The sequence below is a fragment of the Mustelus asterias genome, chromosome 17 (genome assembly GCF_964213995.1).
Source record: "Mustelus asterias chromosome 17, sMusAst1.hap1.1, whole genome shotgun sequence".
Lineage (NCBI taxonomy): Eukaryota > Metazoa > Chordata > Chondrichthyes > Carcharhiniformes > Triakidae > Mustelus > Mustelus asterias.
This window is the reverse complement of record NC_135817.1, coordinates 7,681,367-7,688,884: the sequence shown is the minus strand read 5'-3', so window position 1 is coordinate 7,688,884 and position 7,518 is coordinate 7,681,367.

The window sequence follows — 7,518 nt, the reverse complement described above, 5'->3', positions numbered from 1 at the left end:
CATCCTTTGGTGTGGGAAGGAACTATTCAGAACCAACCACAACGACTGACTGATCTAGCCGCTGTTACTTTCTCCAAGAACCACTTAAGTCAGCAGTACACAAACATTTCTAAAGAGGTGCAAGATATACTGAACAAGTAAGTAGCTCAGTTTACACTGGACTGAGATAATGGTCTCAGTTTTCACTTACACTCTCCAATTCTAGCACTAAACCTTTCACAGGTATGCCTGATACAAGGCACCATTGCCCTGTAACATGTATTATTCAAGCTTCTCCAGTTACATTTTTTCATGCCCAACGTAAAAGTCAATTACTGTAGACAAACCCAGACTCAACCTGTGAGCTGAAGTTAGATATTGAGTACAGAGCAATCTAGGATAGTATTTCCTAGGCAAATGATAAATTGACTTATTATCTCTCAGTAACATATAGTGTCCATGTCACTTCAGTAAATGATCAATATCAGTCACACCAGCCATTTGGATACAGGTTAAGCCACCAAACCAAATGCAGATATGCATTTGCAGCAAAAAGCAGTAATATCCATTTATTGAAGCCAATTCCAAATAACACAGCAGCTTTCACACCCAGTTCGTGAAAGAGGTAACCAGATAAACCAATCAATTAGGTTTTTTTAATGGCTTTCCTTGAGGATATTTCATCCAAAGCCAGACATTTCTGGGACGATGAGTCGCTTCCCAATTCCTACTGATTCGACTCTTTTCCAAAATTACAAAGGCAATTCCTACCCACAGAGTCACACCTTGTTCCCCTTCCTACCCCCCACCATCTACTCCATCTGTCGTGGTGAGGTCAAAACCATAAATCATTGGCATATCAAAAATGCACACAAAACACATTGAAATACAATCTTATCTTTTGAGAAGCGAATCCTTTCTTAAAATGTAAATCATGCTAATTTTCTGTATTTAATAGTTGATATTTCAATGTCAGTGATACTGGGGTGGGGGAGGGGGGAGGGGGGAGGGGGGAGGGGGAGGGGGAGGGGGGGCGGGGTGGGGGAGGGGGGAGGGGGAGGGGGGGAGGGGGGAGGGGGAGGGGGGGGCGGGGTGGGGGAGGGGGGGGCGGGGTGGGGGAGGGGGGGGCGGGGTGGGGGAGGGGGGGGGGGGGGGGAGGGGGGGGCGGGGTGGGGGAGGGGGGGGCGGGGTGGGGGAGGGGGGAGGGGGGTGGGGGGAGGGGGGGGGGGGTGGGGGAGGGGGGGGGGGGTGGGGGAGGGGGGAGGGGGGGAGGGGGGAGGGGGGGAGGGGGGGGGGTGGGGGAGGGGGGGGGGTGGGGGAGGGGGGAGGGTGGGGGAGGGGGGGCGGGGAGGGGGGGGAGGGGGGGGCGGGGAGGGGGGGGCGGGGAGGGGGGGGCGGGGTGGGGGGGGGGTGGGGGGGGGGCGGGGGGGGCGGGGTGGGGGGGGGCGGGGGGGGGTCACATGCATGTTTGTTGGAATTAACAAGCATTTCGGCTGCCAGTTATACCTGATACTTCAGTTAGCATGGCTGAAACTGTGCTTCACATTGAAAGAAGCAATGCTGTCACACTACATTTCATTGGTCACAAAGTGCATTGGGACATCCTGAGGTCATGAATGGTGCAATATGGATGCAAATCTTTCTTTTGTACTATAGTTTCTGATCATCCCAACATTGCACTTAAGCCCTTTATATGTAAAAAAATTTAGACACTTAATCTACCACAGAGGTCCACAGGCTTTGTGGAAACCTACACCAAAAGAAATGCCACTCGTATGCCTGATATCCCTGAACTTTTATTTCTATAATCGTACGGCAAAGTCTGTCTGTGTTGCCTGCTCGGCTCTCAATTGCCTGTGCAGGTCCTGTGGCTGATTCACCAATACAACCCCAACTGTGACCCGAGACTGCAGTCCATGTGTTGCACCACAGGCCATACCTACTAACATGACCTCCATGTGGTGGAGGCTGGTAGAATGGTTTGGTCTCTGCCTAACAAAGTGTGCATGATGTGGAGATGCTGGCGTTGGACTGGGGTGAACACAGTAAGAAGTCTCACAACACCAGGTTTATTTGGTAGCAAATACCATAAGCTTTTGGAGCGCTGCTCCTTCATCAGACAGTGCACAGAGACACAAAATCAAGTTACAGAATACTGATTAGAATGCGAATCCCTACAGCCAGCCAGGTCTTAAAGATACAGACGATGTGGGTGGAGGGAGCATTAAGCACATCATAATACACAACATAAAACAGGGCATGAATTACAATATGCCCAGCACAGCTGACGAATTGTGCACATACAGGCAACTCTAGTGAATAAAGGAACTCTGTCTCCACAAAAAGTGTGTTCAAAACATCTTATTTATTGAAAGGAGGAGAGAAAATTGAGGAATATTGCCCCATTACTTATCAGCAAAACCCACAGCTTTGTATCAATTTTCATTTCATTTTATTCTAATTGCTTTATTTTTTTTTTATTTTGTGTGATAGTGCAACAATATGTGACTGCTGCAAAGGACCTCTGTATGGTGCAGGACTTAAATTGATCAAGCAACGCAAGACGATCTTTAATACTGAAAGCCTCCCATTCCTTTTTCATGCCTGTTCACCATCCTGTTACAGATGGTTCTTGTCCAAGACTCACTGAACACATCTATTTTCATTAACGTTCGTCTTACTGAAAAGGAAGTTAATGAGGACCAAGTATTCTTGTCCTGCATGTTTCATTTAATATACTATCCTTTGTGAATGGATACTCCTGGAAAGCACTTATGATTGAGATTTTAATACATTGTTCTTTACTCAAGTCATTAAATGTGCATATTTGTCACTAAATCGATTCAATAATATATATAATTTAAATTCAACAATACAGCAATTCCGGAACGCGCTGCCCAGGGAGGTGTTGGGAGCAGGTACAATAGCGTCATTTAAGGGGCAACTAGATGAATACATGAATAGGATGGGAATGGAAGGATACGGACTCCGTAAGTGCATACGGTTTTAGTTTAGGCAGGCATCGTGATCGGCGCAGGCTTGGAGGGCCGAAGGGCCTGTTCTTTGTAATACACGATTTAAAAATATCAATCTGATTTGAGTTGCTGTCAACTCATTAAAACTCGTGGCATAGCTGCTTAGAGGTTTTTAAAAGGGGGAAATGTGTGTTTTAAAATGTGAAAGCACATAGTCTTGACTATTGATACAAAATACTTGACAATTACTTCCTCCAAACTGGTAATCTTCAAAGTAATTGCACTGTTACTTGCATCAACTATCTAGTTAATGTTGGAAAGTACTTCACAAAACTCCGTCTCCACACTATTTCAAACACTGCTCCAATGTTTAGTCCTTGAGACAAAAAGTGACAAGGATTGAAAATAGGTTTAGCAATAGAAAGCAAGTGGTTGGGGACAGGGCAACTCTAGCTTCAGGGCTTTGACTAGTGGAGTTGTGCAAGAATTTGTTCTGATTTCCCAACTGTTCATACATTTCATAAATGACAAGGACGGTTGGTAATAATGGTCTATCTATGGCATACTAAAAATGGTACATCTGTGAATGCTTTCAGTCCCAATTCAGGCATTATGTTCTGGTGTGGTACTTTAGTTAAATGGTCAAACTTCATAATAGTAAAACAGTAACAACTCAAGACCTCTGGAAAAATGTATCTGTTAAAATCAGAAACTGAACCAATAAAGTAATTTCAGAAACATCTGTCCAGCCAGCTTTCCTTGTCACAAACTCAAATATCCATGAGTTGAAATGAATTTTCTAACGCAAGACATTAAAAAAGTACATATTTCACCACACCAAAAGATGCACTGAGGACCCCTCCAGATGTTCCCAGGAAGAGATTGCATGGCAATTGCCTGGGTAGCTCAAACTTACTTTGGGCAATTGCCATACGCTTGGAACGATCAAAAAATGTGATTTAAATTGCAAACTTCGGATGGCTCCCACTATGTTACAGCAATAGTTACCCAGAAAAAGTTAGAATTAAAACCACTTCCAACTTCTGGGTAACTATAGCACTGACCTCCATGGCCAGCCCTATGAGACCTACCCCCTCACCCACTCCCAAACTACACCCATGACCAACCATCCCACCAATGCCCCTGCCCCAACCCCAACCCCCTCTCAATTCCCACTCCCAAACTACACCCATGACCAACCATCCCACCCTAACCCCAGGCCCCTCTCAATCACCCACTCCCAAACTACACCCATGACCAACCATCCCACCAATGCCCCTGTCCCTACCCCTACCCTTACCCTAACCCCAACCCCAGGCCCCACCGCACTCCCCTCCTCCACTATCAAGCACAATCCAATTTCTCCCCCACCCTGATCTGATCCAACTCACATCTCTTCACTCTCACTCTCTCTCCCTCTCTCCACGTGCCCCTTGGCCCAACTTCTTCAGTGAGAGGTTGCCTCAGAAATAGAAAAGGTTGATATGGTATATTTTATTTATAATGAGTGTTGTGGGAAATTCTTTTAGGTGGCCTGATTAACTTAAAGACTTGCTAAGATCTTTTCAATAAACATTTCATTTCAAAGGCAAAAAAAGTTTATTCAGTTCAATGAAATTCTTCAGTTAAACTAGTTTTTATTAAAATATTAGAATCAAAAACATTACAAATTAACAACATTCAAACAAACATACAATTAGGACAAGACAAATCTCATTTTGGCCAAAATGGGAGATCAATAGTTCCACCTACACAGCTAATCCGCTAGAAGCCTTTCACAAAAGATCTACTTTTTTGGCATGAAAGCTGGGAATAGTTATACTTTTTAAAAAATCAGATTAATCTGCTTAGTACTTAATTAATAGCAATGTTATTCATTCACTGATCTATCAATCTACTGATGACATGTCTTTCAATCAATAATTCTCTGACACCTTCAAATTTAACTGTTATTCGTCAGTCTGTTTTACAGATGTTTTCTCCCAAAAAAATGGCTCCTTATGATTCAGCATTTTCTCTCACCAATTTAAACCGGTTCTATTGAAGGAACCTTTATCTATTGGACTTATTTTCCCCGGCTTAGAAATGCATTGGTAATTTACTTGGTTGCATTATTTGTACCTGACTTGTGCTGATATCTTTCAGGAATACATCTTTAATTTTAATGGCATGTTAAAAACATTTGAGAGACATTAAGATGTTACCTACATATTTTGTATTATTCTCAAACCACACATTAAAGTATCAGCTGCTAATCATCATGTTGGGTATTTAGAATTAATCAGAATTCTCAACTACAATGAGAATTTGTAAAAGATGATCATTATCTAGAAAGCTTTTTGCAGTTATGCTAACCATTTATCCAGCTGCAGTGGGCACAGAAAATACATTGGTCAGAATTCTCCAGTCTTGTATGCCTCGCCATCGCTACTAGCAGGAACAGAGAATTTGGCATTCAGCCACATCTCTATTCACTGCAAATGGGACCGGAGAATCCCAGCCACGGGCAAGATCAGAGAACTCTGGTCTTTTTTGTCAGGAATTCATTAAAACATACTTGTTTCCCAATCCCTGATCTAAGGTCTTCGGGATCTCTTTGCTATGTATTTTTAAGTAGAGAGACTTCTTCACTACATCCATAGCCCCTTATAGCCTAATTTAAGATCAGCCAACACTATGAGAGATCTGCTGGTGCTATATTGAAATGGTATACTTATTAACAGCACACACTAGCCATCATGGTTTATTAACAGATGCCAAACAGTTTGGTTGCTTGTGTGATCCAGCTACTGAAACACATTGCAATCTGAAAATTCCCTGACCTGAAAAAAAATTAAGTGCTGATTGGGCTGCGCTTTGTTCAACTTACCAACAACTGGACTTTGTGGCTTTAAAAGAGAGACAGTTTCTTTTTTGTGGAATAATATGGAGTATTACAGTAACACTTGGTGGATGTATTCATGGAGGTTTGATCATGTGAAATTTTGATCATACAACTACAATTTGTAAATATTATTGTTGCCTGGTAATTCAGAGCCTGAGTATTGCACAAAAAAAAAATAGGCAGGCTGTCGAAACTTTTTGTCTTGCATTCATCAGGACAGACACAAGACTACCAAGTTTCAAAGGGAAAAGCATGAGAAAAGGGTGCGGATTGATTGAGACATTGCCATGAAGAATGCACCAGGATACAGTTATTCCCCCAAGCTTTTACCTATTTTGAATTTAAGCAAATCAACTGTGATTGGTCAAGGCTTTGCTATAGGCTATGCACCAGGGAAAAGTCATAATCGTCGTTGTCACCCCCCTCCCCCAGTGTAATTCTTAGCAATATTTGGGATTGTTGATTAAGTGTTGTTCAATTACAGAATCACATTTGGACACAAAGTCTGTGCTTACAAAACTCAGAACATAGAGTGCAGTCAATATTCTGCCTGTTACAAACAGCCACAAGTACATGCTGTTTGAAATGATCCTGTATTCACTGGGATTCATAGCCTACATGTCTGGCATCACACCAACACTGAAATTTATGTACCACATTACTCATTTACATAGGAGAGAATACCACTCATTGCTACTACATAGTAGCAGCATGACTCGGCTAGCTTCATTTGTTCTGCAAATTTTGGGAGATATCTTACCCTACCAGAGTAATGTGTGAGACTGGTCTCTTCTCAAAAGACTCAGAAAACTGGATAATAAATGAATATTAATATTGGACCTTTGAAATATGGATGCGAAGCCACAGTGAAAATTCTGCAAGACCACTGAAGAGTTGCCTGAAATTGCAAGTGTTATGAAGTTGCATATATAAAAAGGTTAAAAATGTTTGACAAATGTAAATATCAAAAGGAAATGCTGAAACCAAAAGGAGAGATCATGTAGCATTGTCTCTTTAAAAAGCATGTATTTTTTAAATTGAAGAAAGCAGGCTGCAGAAGTGTCAAAAGCCTAGCAGCCAGAGTTCCAGCATAGCAAAACAGGCTTTTGAATTGGACCAAGCACTCAAAAGACAGAAACAATTGAATTCAAATGAATGTTGTTGACAGCCTCAAGCCACTCAAATTGTAAGCATACTGTGAGGTAATTCTAAGTATTTAAACCCAGACAAGGGGAAATAACTGTTAGAGTAATCTTGCCATCTCTTAAGTCAAAAGAAGTCTCGCATATAGAATGTGCAGTTTATGTACATCTTCATAAAACTTATCTACAGTCGGAAAATAGATCAACTCGGAAGATGTGTCAGACCTAAACAGACAGCATTCTATTGGAGAGGTTATTCCGTTTGTTTATTGTTTTAATAAGATTGTCACCAGTTTAAAAATAAAGACCTGTTAATTATTCATGATAGTGTCCAATCCTGCTTTAATTTAGCTAAACTAATAACTGCCTACTCCCTCACACACACCCAAGATTATGTGGGGGGGGGGGGGGGGGGGAGGAGGGGGGGGGGGGGTGTTGGTGAGAGCTGTACCATGATAGCAGAGCTCCTAGTAGCTACAGGCACAGCAGGGTACTTTGCACACAACATGGCAACCTTAAGTTTGTGCAATTATCTAAT